The sequence below is a fragment of the Peromyscus californicus genome, unplaced genomic scaffold, assembly GCF_007827085.1.
Source record: "Peromyscus californicus insignis strain IS unplaced genomic scaffold, ASM782708v3 Scaffold_1__1_contigs__length_55948999, whole genome shotgun sequence".
Lineage (NCBI taxonomy): Eukaryota > Metazoa > Chordata > Mammalia > Rodentia > Cricetidae > Peromyscus > Peromyscus californicus.
In genome coordinates, this window is record NW_026294492.1 from 6,781,187 (window position 1) to 6,796,794 (window position 15,608).

Below are 15,608 nucleotides of genomic sequence, written 5' to 3' on the forward strand. Positions count from 1 at the left end.
TTGCATTCTGGTTGGCAATGACTTCTGGTCTTTAGAGCCCAGGTCCTTATCTTTATGGTTCTAGCCATATTGGGAGGTACAGAGTATTCACCTTTATATTCTTGGAAGTTTTAAAATTTTGAATTCTAGGGCCTGGAGAGATGGCTTAGAGGTTAAGAGCACTAGCTGCTCTCCCAGAGGTCCTGAGTTCAATTCCCAGCAACCACATGGTGGCTCACAACCACCTATAATGAGATCTGGTATGTAGGTACAACACTATATACATAATAAATAAATAAACAAACAAACAAATAAATATATCTTTAAAAATTTAAATTCTATTATTATTATTATTATTATTATTATTATTATTATTATTATTAATTGCTTATGTTTAGTTTTCTTTTGAGACAAGTCTCCTGTAGTCCAGGCTGGCCTCAAACTCCTTATGTAGCCAGGGATGACCTTGAACTTTTGGTTCTTGTCTCTACCTCCTGGGTGTGGGACCACAATGTGTGATACTGAGTGTTGTGGAATATTAAGATGTGTTACATTTGTTTATGCTGTGGAACATTTGTTTAATGATGCAAAGATGTGTTGCCTTCTTTCATGTTGTATCTGTTTAACTCTGTGAAGCTGTGTGACTGTGCCTGCCCAAAACACCTGATTGGTCTAATAAAGAGCTGAACGGCCAATAGCTAAGCAGGAGAGGGATAGGCGGGGCTGCCAGGCAGAGAGAATAAATAAGAGGAGGAATCTAGGCTAGAGGATCGAGTAAAGAAGGGGAGGAGAACACAAGGAGACAACCACTTAGCCACACAACCAGCCATGGAGCAAGAAGGAAAGAAAGGTATATAGAACAGAGAAAGGTAAAAACCCAGAGGCAAAATTAGACAGAATAATTTATGTTAGGAAAGCTGGCTAGAAACAAGCCAAGCTAAGGCAGGGCATTCACAGGTAAGAAGAAGCCTCTGTGTATTTATTAGGGAGCTGGGTGGAGGGCCCCCAAAGAACAAAGACTGAAACAAATGAGTCCAGCTTCTCCTTGAGCCTCTAATTTATTTGTTCAGATGTGCCATGGTGTCAAAGTTTCTTTTCCTTTGCTTCTTGATCCTTTACATAAAAAGAAATCATTCTTCAATAAGTCATGAACACTTAGATTTTTTTCTGAGAGTTTTATAGCCAGTTCATCCAGTTTTAGTTACTTTTTGTAGAGGATATGAGGTCGGGACCTAAATTTATTCTTTTTCTATTTGTTGGTTTGTTTGCTGGATTTAATTTTGAGACAGGTCTCATGTAGCCCAGGCTTGCCTAGAACTTGCTGTGTTAGCTGAGGATGACCTTGAACTTCTGGTACCCCTGCTTCTCCTCCTGAGTGCTGGAATTAGAAGGGAATGCCGTCAGGCCACGATATGCACATATGGAGTCTGGTCTTCCAAGTGTCCCAACAGCATTTGTTGAACACACTACTCTTTCTCCCATTTAATTATCTTGATAGTCTTGACAGAAGTCACTTGACGATGTGTGAGGGTTTATTTCTGGACTCTCGGTTTTATTCTGTCCATCCAGATGGCAGTTCTGACACCACGACCACACTGTCTTGATTACTGTAGCTTTGTAGTGATGACGCTGGTCTTTCTTCCAGATGGAAACTGAAAAGCACATTTACCGCTCGCCTTGGAGGGATATGGGGCAACGGGTTCTTCAAGCACACTCCCTGGGCCTGCAGCATCAGCATCAACCAGAGCAGAGGTTCTCAACCTGTGAGTCACGACCCCACAGCAGTCACATATCAGATATCCTGCTTATCAGATACTTACATTACAATTCATAACAGTGGCAAAATTACAGTTACGAAGTAGGAAGGGAAATAATTATATGGTTTGGGGTGGGGGGGTGGGGCGTCACCACCCATGAGGAACTGTATAAAGGGTTGCCGTGGTAGGAAGGTGGAGAACCGCTGCTCCAGACACTGGTCAGAAATGCACTTTCTCAGGCAGTGCCCTGGGCTTGCTTCACTAAAATCTCTGGGCCCCTGTGGCCCAGCAGTCGGCATCCTAACAGGCTCTCCAGTGGTTCTGCTGGGTGCTACAGCCTGGAATTCATTGCATTGCGCCTGCACTGTCTTGGTGTCCACCGGGACAACCACAAACCCATACGGTTATCGATTGAGCAGTGGGGCTGTAGTCAATCCAAACACGCTCAATTGCAGAGTTAATACGGAAAGAGAATAAAAAATACCTCGTTCACGATTTTCACATTGATTTTTCACGTACGCACAGGATTAAGTAAAATGCACCATTAAAATTGATTTCAGATGCCGGGGAGATGGCGCAGTGTGTAATGCAATTACCAGACAAGCGTGCGGACCTGAATTCACATCCCTAGAACCCACGTGTTTTAGTTTGCTTTCTCTGTTGCTGTGATAAAATATTCTGACCAAAGGCAGCTTAGGGATGCCAAGGGCTTATTTAGCTACACTTCCACGTTACAGTCCACCACTGAGGGAAGTCATGGCAGGAACCCCCGTGGGAGCTTGAAGTAGAAACTGTGGAGGGATACTGCCTGCCGTGGAGACGCAGTGCTGGCTGGATCAGTCCCTGGCTCACTGCTGTGTGGTGGCGCACACCTATAACACCAGCACTCAGGAGGCAGAGGCAGGCAGATCTCCGTGAGTTTGAGGCCAGCCTGGCCCATATAGAGAGTTCCAAGCCTCCCCGGTGAGATCTTCTCTCAAAAAAAGACAGGAGGTGGGGGTGCTTGCTGGAAAGATGGCTCAGTGGTTAAGAGCACTGGCTACTCCTGCAGAAGGCCAAGGTTTGATTCCCAGTACCTACATAGTAGCTCACAACTGTCTCTGCCTCCAATTCCTAGGGATCTGACATGCTCTTCTGGCCTCCAAGGAGCACCTGGCATGCACATGTGCACAGACATGTATGCAGGCAAAACACCCACACACATAAAATCATCTCTACAAAAGAAAGAAAAAACCCAAAATGAAAAACCCCTGATCCCTGTGAGAGGTATGCACCAAGGTCTCGGGGTACCAGTAGCTCAATTTCCCAGAATAGAGACGACACTGAGCAAATCTGGAAAGGCAGGCAGTCCTTTCCAGTTTACACTGGTTTGGAACAGCGGTCAGGACCATGGTTTGTATTTGACTTTGGAGTTTAACGTCTTCCTGAGGGACCTGCAGGCACACAGGACCTGGGCTAGCTCTCATTTTTCAGACAAGGAGAAGACATCAGTGTACAGTGCCAAGCCTCAGGCTGGGGCTTCTGATCTGTGTGTGCGGAACCTGACGGACTGTGGGCTCTCCCTCCGTCCAGCTGTGTAAATCCGCAGGAGCACAGACTTGGTGCCTGCGGAGTGAGTCCTCCAAGATCAACATCGGCAGTGGCTCAAGGGCACTTCCGTTTATAAAGCCATTTCCCACTCCTTAGTGTGACTGAACCTACCTGCCTCCCATTCAGCCTAGCGGATGGTGGAGGACCCTGCTGAGAGACGCTCAGAGCCGGAGGCAGTCTTGTCCTGCGACACTGACCGAACATGGTGCAGCTGGGACCAGCCCAGGGCCTCCGGACTGACATGTTGCTTTTCTATATATGTGCTGTGTGGTCAGCTCTGATGGATGAAGGAGCAGGAAAAAAAAGATGAGAGAAATGTACCTATCATTTCCTGAACACCTACTATGCTGTAGGCCCTGTGCGTACATCAACTGTTTAAAATCATTAACATCCACATTTAGGAATTAAGGGCTGGGGGAGGGGGGGCAAGATGTCACAGCCGGTAAAGGAGCTTTTCTGCCAAAACTGATGATTTGAGTTAAAATCCGGAAACCCACATGGTGATGTGAAAGAACCGACTCCTCCACAAGCTGCCTTCTGACCTCCACATAGGTGTCATGGTCCGTGTATGTATACGCACATAGACATACACAAACAGATGTAAAAAATAAAATAAAGGGATGCTGGAACCCTGGATTCTGGATCGGGGCTCAGTTGGGGTGACTACAGAGAATGTTCCAGGCCTGTCCACATAGGGTGGGGGGATGGTGGATAAGAAGATGCAGAGGTATTATTTATGTCTCCCAGTCACCTCATGAGGTATATCTTCTTGAGAGCCTGAAAGTCTGGCTCCCTCTGTCCTGATGCCTCAGCATCCAAGGTAGGATAGAGGGGTCTCAAAGAGGCAGCGGTGAGACCTCCCTAAAGCCATGAGCAGGGTTCTGGAACCATAGCCTCAAGACCAAGGAGGGGTGATAGGTTCTGACTAGACTGGCCAAGTGCTGGGATTAAAGGTGGGTACCACTGCACACAGTACACTCAAGTTTCTTTTCTTTTCTTTCTTTCTTTCTTTCTTTTTTTTTGTTTTGAGACAGGGTTTTTCTGTGTAACAGCCCTGGCTGTCCTGGAACTTGCTTTGTAAACCAGACCAGGCTGGCCTCGAACTCACAGAGAGCTGCCTGCCTCTGTCTCCTGGGTGCTGGGATCAAAGGTGTGTGCCACCACCACCACCACTGCCCGACTACACTCAAGTTTCTTAAAGTACTATATAAGTTAGCTTTTATTTAATTTAAAAAGTACATTTATTCTCTCTCTCTCTCTCTCTCTCTCTCTCTCTCTCTCTCTTTCTCTCTCTCTCTCTGTCTCTCTCTCTCTCTCCTCTCTCTCTCTCCCTCTCCCTCTCCCTCTCCATCCAAGAAAGCCATAACTCCCAGAGCCCCCTCACAACTAAGCAGGTCCATATGACTAATTCTGGACCATGAGTGTGGACAGAGACTACTCGGCCAGACAACTTCCAGGCCTGCTCCTAAAAGACCTCTCTGCAGTACCACGGCTGCTCTCTTGGCTCTCCCTTAATGGATGTTGAGAACCAGTGGTAGCCTGAGGGTCTGCTGGCTTCACGAGACAGAAGCTCCTGGGTTTCTGAATGTCTGAGTAGGGCCTCCCTCTTCCAGGCTCAAGGGCACAACCTCGGAGTGAATAAGGGATCACGGTACAAAGCAAACCTGCCTTGGCCGACTGGATCTCTGAACTCCGCTCGGCATCAGTCACCCGCGCTGGCTGGGGCACTGCTGCTGAGGGCCTCTTACCTGTAATCCTACGTACCTGTGCAGCCATGTGCTACAGAAAGGGACAGAATGACCTTGGACAGGGTCTTCACTGAGAAGGAAGTCATCACGGCTCCAGAGACCAAGGCTAGCCCCCTAACGTCAGCCGGACAGCTGCCCTATTACCCTCACAGCCATCATTCCCTTGAGTCTCCTGGCTTTAATTCTGCCATTCTGCACCAGAAGCAGGGAGGACTGGAGGAGGCCCTGGGGCTGCCCTCCACCCTCCCAGCTGCTCTACTACCGGTTCCCCTGGCAGCCTCCCGTGTAGTAGGAGTTCACTCACATGTTTTTGTGGAGGAGGATTTGAAGGAGGGATTTGAGTTTTTCCCTAGAGACGCCAGAGAGACAGTTTCGTCTCTGTACAACAGGCTCGCCCAGCTCCTCATATAAAGCTGTTTCTGTGGTTACCTGTCTTCTGGGATGTTTGCAGTGGGTGGGCATGGCAGGTGCGATCTGCCAGGGTATGCCGGGAGTTGAAGGAAGAGCTACTGTGCCCCGCCCTCCCTGGCACCCAGAAGGCCAGCTGTCCCTAGCATGGGAGGCATCAACCAAGCCCCCCTCCTCACTGGGAAAACCGAAACCACACTGAATGCCAGGGAGGCAAAGACCCAAAGAAGGTTGCTGGCCCCCCTCAGTGTCCGTTTTATGGGTGGGGAAACTGAGGCTGAAGGAGTCTAAGGGTTTTCTTGGCAAGATGGCTGGATGAGTTGGGAGAAGTAACTGCTATGGGAATCCAGGTCTTCCCGCCTCCAGGGCAGGCTCTTCCCTTTAACGAGGCGCGGGAAGGTGGGTGATAGGTGCACACGGGACTGGCGTGGAGAGGGAGGGAGGTGGGCCTGGCAGGCGGCCCAGACGGTGCTGGGGTGCCTAGGGCGACTCAGGCCTCTTTTCCACTTCCCTGGCCACCAGGGCCGCACTTCCTGCCAAGAACTGCCGGGGCGGGGGGCGCTGGAGTAAAGCCGGCCCCTCCGGGCGCCGCCTCTCGGCCTCTCCCACACCCGCAGGCCAGAGGCCAAGGGTGAGGGAGGTGGGACCCGTGCTCGGCCCCTCCCCTGCCCCGGAGTCCCGGGGGGGACTGACACCCAGCGGGGAATCTGCCAGTGGTCAGGGTGATAAGAACCAGGGGTCGCGCCCCGAGGGTCCAGCAGTGGGTGTGGCACGGGACGGGGGCGTGGCCGGGCTGCGGCCGGGGAGGTGCTAAGCCTGGGGGCGTGGTTGCGGCGGGGGGGGGGGGCGGGTCCGCAGGAAACTTGAGTGTCCGCCCCCGCCGTGCGCCCCGCCCCGGCCTCCGCCTCCGGGTCCCGCCTTCTCGTCCCTTCCTTCCCGGGCTGGCGGCGGCTGCGGGTGGTGGACCTGCGGAGCGGCGGTCGCCCACACCTCGCTCCCTCCTGAGCCGGCGGATCCTTTTGTCTCTGCGAGCGGCGAAGGTCGCAGGGCCGGCGCGGCGGCTGCGGGGCGCACGGACGCCCGCGCTCCTAGTCACTTCCCCGGCCTCAGCCGCCGCCGAACTTGGGCTCGAGAAGCCGGCGGACCGCGTCCAGTGCCGGAGCCGGTAGGAAAGGGGCGACTGCGGGGCCGCGGGGCTGCGTGGAGGGGAGCGCGTGTGCCCCGGCTCGCTGCGCCCCGGCTGTGTGAGTGCGCGGGTGTGTGCGCGCCGGTGCTGATGGTGCCCGTTTCTCTCTCTGCGTGGTGGACTTGCAGCTGACCGCGGACGGTGGCGTGGCTCTAGAATGGCGTGCCCTCGTGGGGGACTCGGTGTGCTCGGTGGGATGGTGCACTTTTCAGACTGCGTGTGTGGAATTGTGTGTCGGGGTGCAGTTGCCGGTGGGGACTAGGGCCGGGCGAGTGTGGAGCCACGGAGCCGCTGTGCGCAGCGTGGGGGTGGCGGGGTGGGCGTGGGCGGTCTGGCCCCGCAAGCTGAGCCCCCGGTTGGTGTCGCTCGGCGCAGTGCGTAGCTCAGGAACATGATGGTACGGCCAGGACCCGACGGGCGCAGTGCCTGCCTCGTGGGCAGCGGGCATTGATCTCCCCCCCCCCCCGAGAGGGGGGGACAAGTCCACAGGGTCCACGTGGGACGCTTGTGAGCTTCGAAGAGGGATGGGACCCGCGCGGTGGTGATCAGCTCTGGGACAGTGGGAAAACACCAACGCAGCCCTGGTCTCGCCGTTACCCGCCCTGAGACCTGAGCCAGACACGCCACCTTCTTTCTTGGGTCGCAGTTTGCGTCTCTATCATATAGGGACGGGCCCTCTGGAGCTGTCTTGACCGAGTGAGAACGCACTATGTGCAGTTTTTGACCCAGAGCCTTGCACACAGTAGGTGCTCTTCGCTGGCTTCTCCTCTTTTTTTAAAAAAAAAGAAATCTGTTTTGCCTATATTGTGGATGACGCTCTCATTTCCTCCTCGGCTGTGGTTTGTGCCTCCCTTCCTGGCTCTAACTTCACAGCGAAAGCTTGGAGATTTGAGAAAGTTTAGGCGGCTGGGTGCGCTGCCTCCTCCCCGCACCTCGCGGGGCTGCGTGGCGCGGCCTTTTGGGGGGTGTGGGAGCTCGCCGTGCGCGGCGCCAGCCTGGAAAGCTCCCGCATCCGTGAAGGGTTCCGAAAGGCTGCGACTACGGACTCGGGAGCCCTTCTGTTCAACAAGTGCCTGGGGGGAGGGGGGGGGGAATGTCGCTTGTGGGATTCGAGTCGCTATGTGAAAGTGGCCGTCTCCGCAGACTCGCAGTCTGGGGTTCCTGGAGCCTTCCTCCTGGCCTGGTCATTCGGGAGGCCACCCTCTGCTCTCCTAGCCGCTACCGAGTCCACCCAGAGGAGGGTGATGGCCAGGACTCCAAACCCTGTTAGACACTGCCCCACCCCCCCCTCAAGCCCCACCTGCCCCTGCTTTCATGCGGTCAGCCTGATGCAGGAGGCCGAGGTCCGCGTGGTACCCCTCCTACCAGTTCCAACCATTGATTTAAAAAAAAGAAATATATATATATATATATATATATATATATATATATATATATATATATAATAGTGTTGAAACCTGGTAAAAACTACACTGCCCTGATACGCATCCTGTTCTTAGTTTACTCAGCCCAAACCGCACCTGAGCATTTGCTCTGCGCCAGCCAGAGAGGCGCGTGGGGCTGCTGCCGCGGCCCTGGCAAGTCCCTGGATTGCTATTCTTCTCCGCCTTGTTCTTCTCAGGACCCTTCCCAGTTTAAAAACAGCCTTTAAGCAAAGGGAGGAACAGACCCTTTTGGTGCCAGGGATTCTCAAAATGGAGCTCTGGTGGGCACTGGGCTGGGGTGGGGATGCCTGCCACCGGCCTTAGTATGGGATGTGTTCCAGAGTCCGGCATGCTCCTCGCTGCTCCTGATTTGTGCTCTGTCAGAAGCTGGCAGATCTTGCAGGCGTTGAGACATGGAAGCAGAAACCTCTGGTTTGGGTCCTTGGGTTTGTCTTCAGAGCCCTGAGATCTTTGGGATGATGGCCAACCAGGGATGTCATAAGCTGATGCGTCATCCTGATTTGATGTCGGGGACTCACTTTACAAAAACCACCTGTTCTGAGTCTTATCGAATGATTTTATATCCTAAAGAGAAAAGGCCTTTTGATTGGAATCTTATCTCCCCCAAATCGGATTTAATAATCATTTTTAAAAATCAGTCTGGCTTTCCCAGCTCAGAAGACAGACCCCAAAGCTGTCTTGTTTGGTTTTGCTTTCCTAGTTAGAGCCAGCCCTTGGTCTCAAGCAAACCAGTATTTTGGCCTTCGATCTATTTCTGTTTCACTTTTGAGAGCGCCTGTAATTACGGAGCTCTTGAGGTTTTATTGGCTAATGTGCCAATGGGAAGGCCCAGGGGCTGTGCCTCTCCCCTGTCTGGGGATGTAATGTCACTGCCTAGCCTGGACCGCTCCTTTGAGCCCTACTTTTACACTGTTTCCTAGGTGGAGCACAGCTGTCACTGTGTCATAACAGGCCAGGAGTCGTGACTTTGAGAATGGATGTCTGCAAGGCTGTTGGCTTGTGGAGAGAGAGATCAGAGCAGGCGGACAGCCCCGAGGAACAGGGGTTTGCCCAAACTTTGGCCATACACTTACTCCTGACCAACAGAGAGGGGAGGGGAGGGAGAGGGAGAGGGAGAGGGAGAGGGAGAGGGAGAGGGAGAGGGAGAGGGAGAGGGAGAGGGAGAGGGAGAGGGAATTGTTTTAGACTCTGGCTCAGCCCTTCTCTTTGACCACAAGGCTGTGCACAATTAGAAATTCCCATGGAGGGAAAAGGAAGGGGTCCAGGGCCCCTTGCTAGATCAGCTCCATCCCTACCCAGAAAGACGGTTTTTTGTTTTTTGTTAGCTGGTGGACCTGCAGCCCTTAGCCTTTGGAGCTCAGTACTCGGGCTCCCAAGGCCTGCCTTTCTCATACAGCTCCACACTGGCTCGGCAGCAGGATGACTTCCGTGTCTTCCTCTCAAACTCCCTCTAAGACTTTGGATTGCCCCCTTATAAATGGTGGGACCCTGGGATTACCTACAGTCCAGCCATAATCCCAGGCCCTCCCAGGGAGCCCCAGTGTTTACTTGGGATTGAAGGTTAAGGTATTTGGCAACTCTTTATCTAGGTTAGGATCTGGTTTATATTAGGACCTGTTGCATTCCAGCAAGTCCCAAGCCACGCTTGTTTGGTGTGGGAGAATGCTTTCAATTTATGAGTTGCTGGTCCAGGCTTGAAGGGGGATTATGTATGTATTTGGGTGTTTGTCAGGATCTGATGTCATTGTGCTTGGGAAGGGAGGGCCAACACTTGGGGATTTTAATTGTGCTCTGCTTTGGGGCTCCCTGCTCAAACCTACAGTCTTTGGGGGCTTCTTTGGAGTGGCTGTGTATCTGTAAATCTCACATAGTTCTTGTAGCTAGCTCCTTTTGAGGTGGGTTCTTCATCTGTAGGGGATGTAATTATATAGAGAGATTCCAGGGTGGGCTGAGGGGCTCATCCCTTAGTGCCCCTTGCTCTGTGTACAAGAACAACATTCAGTTCAAAATCACTTCGTAGTGGGGCAGGCTGTAGTATATAACTTCAGGCAATCAATGTAGTTTGACAGGTGGGACATTTCTTAGGTGCTGATGAGCAAGGTGTGAGTCTAAAGAAACCACACACACACACACACACACACACACACACACACACACACACACACTGTTAGAGAACCCTACCTTGGCCATGTTGGTTCAAGTGAAAATGAATTTCCAAGGCAAAGCTTTATACCTCAGCATTTATGACCCGTGACTAACTGAACACTCCCTTCTCCCGGCTCTCCCGGGTTACCCTCTCCTGCCAGCCTGAGGGCAGGAGACTGCCAGCGCTTCTTTATTGGTGAAATTATTAAGGCCACTCCACGTAGTTAAAAGGAGATTTATTTAATGGCGTAACTTACAAGTTAAGGGATAGGTAGGTCGCGGAGTCTGGGGAAGGTGTATCGCAGTCCAGCGGTGTTCTCTGGAGCTCTGCTTGGCCCACCTTCACGGTCCAAGGTCCCGAACCGAGTGAGTGCACCGCCCATCCAGATCTCAGGTCTCCAGGCGCCTCCCTTGGCCCCGCCTTGTAGGCGTGACAGTTGCCGAAGTCTCAATGGGGGTTGGAACTTCCAGATCAAAGCTGGAATGGCTACCCACTACATCTCCCCCTTTTTGTCTAAATAAGAAGGTTCTAACCTAATACAAGACTATATACAAAGGAATGGTTATCAAATATTGTCCAGGAATAAATGTGTTGCTGATTAGTCAATAAATAAAACACTGATTGGCCATTGGCTAGGCAGAAAGTATAGGCGGGACAAGGAGGAGAATAAAGCTGGGAAGTGGAAGGCTGAGTCAGAGAGACACTGCCAGCCGCCATGATGAGAAACAGCATGTGAAGATGTCGGTAAGCCACGAGCCACGTGGCAAGGTATAGATTAATGGAAATGGATTAATTTAAGCTGTAAGAACAATTAGCAAGAAGCCTGCCACGGCCATACAGTTTGTAACCAATACAAGTCTCTGTGTTTACTTGGTTGGGTCTGAGTGGCTGTGGGCCTGGCAGGTGAGAGAGATTTGTCCTGACTGTGGGCCAGGCAGGAAAACTCAAGCTACACTTCTTAGAGACCTTTTCCTTTACCTTAATGACCCTAGCGCACCTCCAACACTTGCTAACCTCGTGGTCCTGCTTTCCTGGTGCTGTATTTATTTCTTTGAGGTGTTTTAGGTACAGCCTAAGTTGGCAAGCAGCCCAGGAGTCTGGGGGTGGGGGGTGGCAATTCAGCGCTACCTGTCCCCATTCCACAGTCTCCTCCAGGAGCCAGCCCTGGGTCTCTGACTAGGAAAACTCAAGACTGGTAACCACACCGTAGTGAAGATTCCCATGATGCTAAAGAAGGGAAGAAAGGGGGGTGGGGCTGTAGCCCTGTGGTAGAACACTTGCCTGATGTGCATGAGACTCTAGGCTCCACCCCCAGTACTGCCAATCAAATTAAAAATGGAAGCAGGCCTGGGGTAGGGGTGGGGTGGGGGTCTCCACTTACAAAGCCTTCATGGATTTTACTTCAGTAAAATCCTTGGGTCTTCGTTGAAATCCTTCCTTGCTCTGAGTCTACCTCAGCCAAGGAATGAGTCTCTCAGTCGGAGTAGTATAAGTGTGCACCTGCCGGATCCCCCAAACTGAATGTCACACACCTATGTCAACCCTTGGCTGCAGCCCTGGTTCCGTGTTCTGGGATGGGATATGGGGTTCATGATATCCATCCCAGCTGGTCCAAAACTCTGTTGAGCCCTTATCTTCTACCTAGTTCATGATATGACTAGACAACCTTCTCTCCTCATCTGTGAAGGCTCTGTGTCTCAGGAAGGGATGAGGGCTTGTTTCTGTCCTCACTGAACATGGTGAATCTTCAGAGTGATTCTGGAATGCCCTCCGAAGCCCGAGCTGCCGCCTCCATGTCCGGTGCCTTCTGGTTCTCTCACCACAGCCCGTGTACAGGATGCACACCTGGTCATCTTGCCCCTCCCCACTCAGGTTTGTCCTCTTACAGAGTAAGTGCGATTGCCCACGCCTCCTGGGAGCCTCTTCCAGTCAGGCTCTGGGAAAGCTGGACCTGGGCTTTTCTGTTGATGGTGCAAAATTAGGGTCGGTCTTGAGCTGAGGATGGGGCAGGAAAACCATCAAAAAGCCTTTGGAACTTGCTGGGCAGTGGTGGCACATGCCTTTAATCCCAGCACTTGGGAGGCAGAGTGGATCTCTGTGAGTTTGAGGCCAGCCTGGTCTACAGAGCGAGTTCCAGGACAGGTTCCAAAGCGACACAGAGAAACCTTGTCTAGAAAAAACAACAACAACAAAAAACCCCAAATAAACAAAAAAAGTCTTTGGAGCTCAAGGGACCCATGTAGTGGAGCCCATGCCCAACTAGGAACAATGGGGCCTTCCAGGGGAAATGCCCTCTAAGTGGGAGAGGAGTGGAGAGGGGCTGGGTGATTCCTAACCTCTCTGTCTGTCTGTCTGTCTGTCTCTCTCTCTCTCTCTCCTCTTCCTCCAGAATTATGTAACTACAAGATTGCTTCCTCTGTAATGATATACTGTAACTCAGATAAAGTTATGTCCACTTCAAGTGTACAGTTCAACGATTTTTCTATCTATTTACTGTTATGTAACCATTACCATCATCTGTCGAAGGCTTCCTGAATCTTTTCCGAATGATCCCTCATCCTCATGGGCAGTCGCTTCCTGGCCCAGCCCACGCAGCCACTCGTGATCAGATTCTCACGTCTTACCTTTCCTCCCTCCTTCCCCTTCCTAGGTTTGATTCAAGGGATCTCTTCCTTGGAGTCGCTCTAGAGTCTTCCAGGTAGAATTGACTTTTTTCCTCCAGGTTGACCGCGGGAACTGGGCTCTCTGATTGGTCTCCCTGGCCTATACCTAGCATAGTCCCGGTACCCAAGATATTCTCAGAGGGTGTGAGCCGGACTGACTACAGTTGCCCCCATCATAGTTTTCTTATCTAACTACTCAGTATCCGGTAGAGCAAGTACCCAGCAGAGCATTGGAATTTGGGGTCCGGGGTATATGCGCTTCAGGTGATGTGGGGGCCTTGCTATGCGACATCTTATTTCGTGAAAAACGTGGGAAGCAAATGCCATCAAACTTGACCTTTAGAGATGAAAGCTGAGGAGGCCCGGAGCAAAATAAAGAGCCTAAGACTCTCTGTGCACTGGAAGCTGGAGAACCAAGAGCTAAGCCAGGCCTTCTGCTCTGCTATGGTGGGCGCTGTGTGCCTGGTGTGTCCTGGCCTGGGTAGACGTTCCGTTTTCCTTGTACAAGACTTGTTATCACTTCCTGAGCCGTGGTAGCAGCTTCCAGGGCAAGAGTGGGACACAGTGTGTCTTCGTTTGCCTCCGTGTCTGGTCCAGCTGGCGGAAGTAGCTGGATTATGGACACGCAGAGAGTTCTCTGGGGAATTGGGTGGTGAGGGTGGGCATCCCTTGGGTGGGGGGCGTGGTCGAGCGTCAAAGTGTGTATCGATGCTTTGCACATTGCAGAAGGTGTGCTCTCATGGCACTTGTGGGTGTGGAGGAAGGTACCCCATTTGACGGGGTGCCCCAGCAGAGGCACTCAGTGGCACCGCACCCCATGCGGCCAGTGCTCAGATCTCGGGCCTCCAGACATGCCGTCAGGTCCCAGGTTGCTTCTCTCCCAGTGATAGAATTAATTCTCATGGTAGACAATGAGGATGTCTTGTGTCCTTCCATTTGTAAAATAGCTTGGGAGAAGACAGGGACCTGTGGCCCAGCCATGGTGCATGCTCTCTGGTATATTGTCTAGGAGGGTTCTGGGCCCACCTGGACCTTCAGGAGAGGTGGCAAGTCTGTGGCCACTGTCACTGGCTAAGCCTCCTTGGCTGACAGCACCTCTGTGCCATGAGATATCCCTTTCCTAATTCAGGTTGAAGGGACTGACCGGCATGTGTGTGAAGGCTACTGGAAGGGAGCCAGGAAGGGTCTGGGTTCGGAGTTTGGAAGACTACCATTTGGGGGTCTTCTTGGGCTCAGGGCTTCTGAGCACCTCTTCTCGGGTTTCCTCTTGCACCAACAGGGACCCTAGCTTTGGGGGCTCCCCCAGATTGCTCTGCAGGTTGCTTTTCATGATCAATGCATGACCGGGGAGTGCTTGGGAAGCGTGCGCTGCATTGGGGTGCTGGTGTGTTTTCAGGTCGAGGAGGATTATTGGGAGTGTTCGCAGTCAGCCCCAGAGCAGTGTGCTCATGAATGCTACCGTGTTCCTCTTCCGGAGAGGGAATGCCCAGCGCTCCGCTTTCTCTCTGCAGAGGGCGCTTCCTGGAAGCGGAACCAGTGGCAGTCCTCACCCCTCCCTGTCACCCCTCCCTTTCCTTTTGCTTCCCTGTAATCCATTTTTGGAGGGAGCTGAGAACCTCTTAAAAATCAATCATTTCCAGCACCATGCAGGGTTGCTTTGTTTTTTTGTTTTTGTTTTTGTTTGTTTTTCCCTGTTTACTGTGAGGGGGATGTTAATAGATGCTGTCCAGGGGCTGGAGAGATGGTTCAGCACAGCCTGGGGTCCAGGCAGGGCTTTTCCACACAACCCTTGCCCAAATGTAGCTGTGAAGGGATGTCCAACCCTCCCACAATGTCTGCGTGGGTCCTGTGCTTGGCGGCACAGCCTGGACAGTGGTCCAGCCGTGGCTTCCAGGCGTGGCATGTGACCTGTGGCTGCTACCTTGGCCTCTTCAGTTAGTGAAGTTAAGAAACAAGCTTGTCTGGGAGACACCCATGTCAGGACTCTGGTCTCTCCTGGAGGATGCCACTGCCTTCATCCTGGAGGCATGGATGAAGGATGGCCCCGCTCACTATCATCTGTTCCTAATGCTGAATCTAAAATAGTGTGGCCTGATGATCCCCTGACCCCACTGTCAGGTGAGAACTTGTAGTTTGGGGATGTTACTAAGAATGGGCCAGACAAAATAAAGCACAGGTGAGGAACTCAGGGTCTCTTAGCTGGGGGACCCCGCAATATAAGGGGTTCCCTGTAGCCAGTAGCTAATGGGATATATCCACAGAGTCTATTTGACGGTCAAAGGAGTTTACTCGGGGGCTAACCTCACATCCAGAATAAAGGAGTTGGTCACGGAATCCTGGAGGGGTGGGGCAGGGTCGGACGCCGATCTCAGGTGAGCTCTGCCTTGATCCGTACCAGCATCCAAGACCACAAGGTAGGGAAGAGGAGAGAACTCACATACGTGCATCCCAGGTCTTCAGGGTCCCTGGCGGCCATGCCCAAGGGGCAGGTCCCTAGCAGCTCCCTGCTGCCTCACTAGGGGTGTTGCTTCAGGGCCTGGCACCAACAGCCACCCACTCCAAGTAGCTCCCTCCCATAGCTTGTCTTGGGGAAGTTACTGTCTCTCTAGGAAAACCATGTCCCCAGGGTCTGCATCCTCAACATCATCACCACCTACTATCACTGCTGGTAGCTGTTACCACCACC

The 15,608-nt window shown here is 52.3% G+C and overlaps 1 protein-coding gene and 1 long non-coding RNA gene across 2 annotated transcripts in view; one reads left to right on the plus strand and one right to left on the minus strand.

The window, feature by feature from the left end:
- Positions 1-1,012: 1,012 nt before the first annotated feature.
- Positions 1,013-4,499, minus strand: LOC128115303 (uncharacterized). The gene is made up of 2 exons (XR_008220121.1): positions 3,438-4,499; positions 1,013-1,740 (listed from the first exon to the last, which is right to left on the minus strand). It is a non-coding gene; the product is annotated as an uncharacterized LOC128115303 (long non-coding RNA).
- A 1,947-nt stretch (positions 4,500-6,446) lies between these two features.
- Positions 6,447-15,608, plus strand: part of Hpcal1 (hippocalcin like 1) — a 110,468-nt gene continuing 101,306 nt past the window's right edge. Inside the window, exon 1 of the mRNA XM_052745834.1 lies at positions 6,447-6,647. The gene's annotated coding sequence lies outside the window, so the exon portion shown is untranslated. The remainder of the gene's footprint in view (positions 6,648-15,608) is intronic.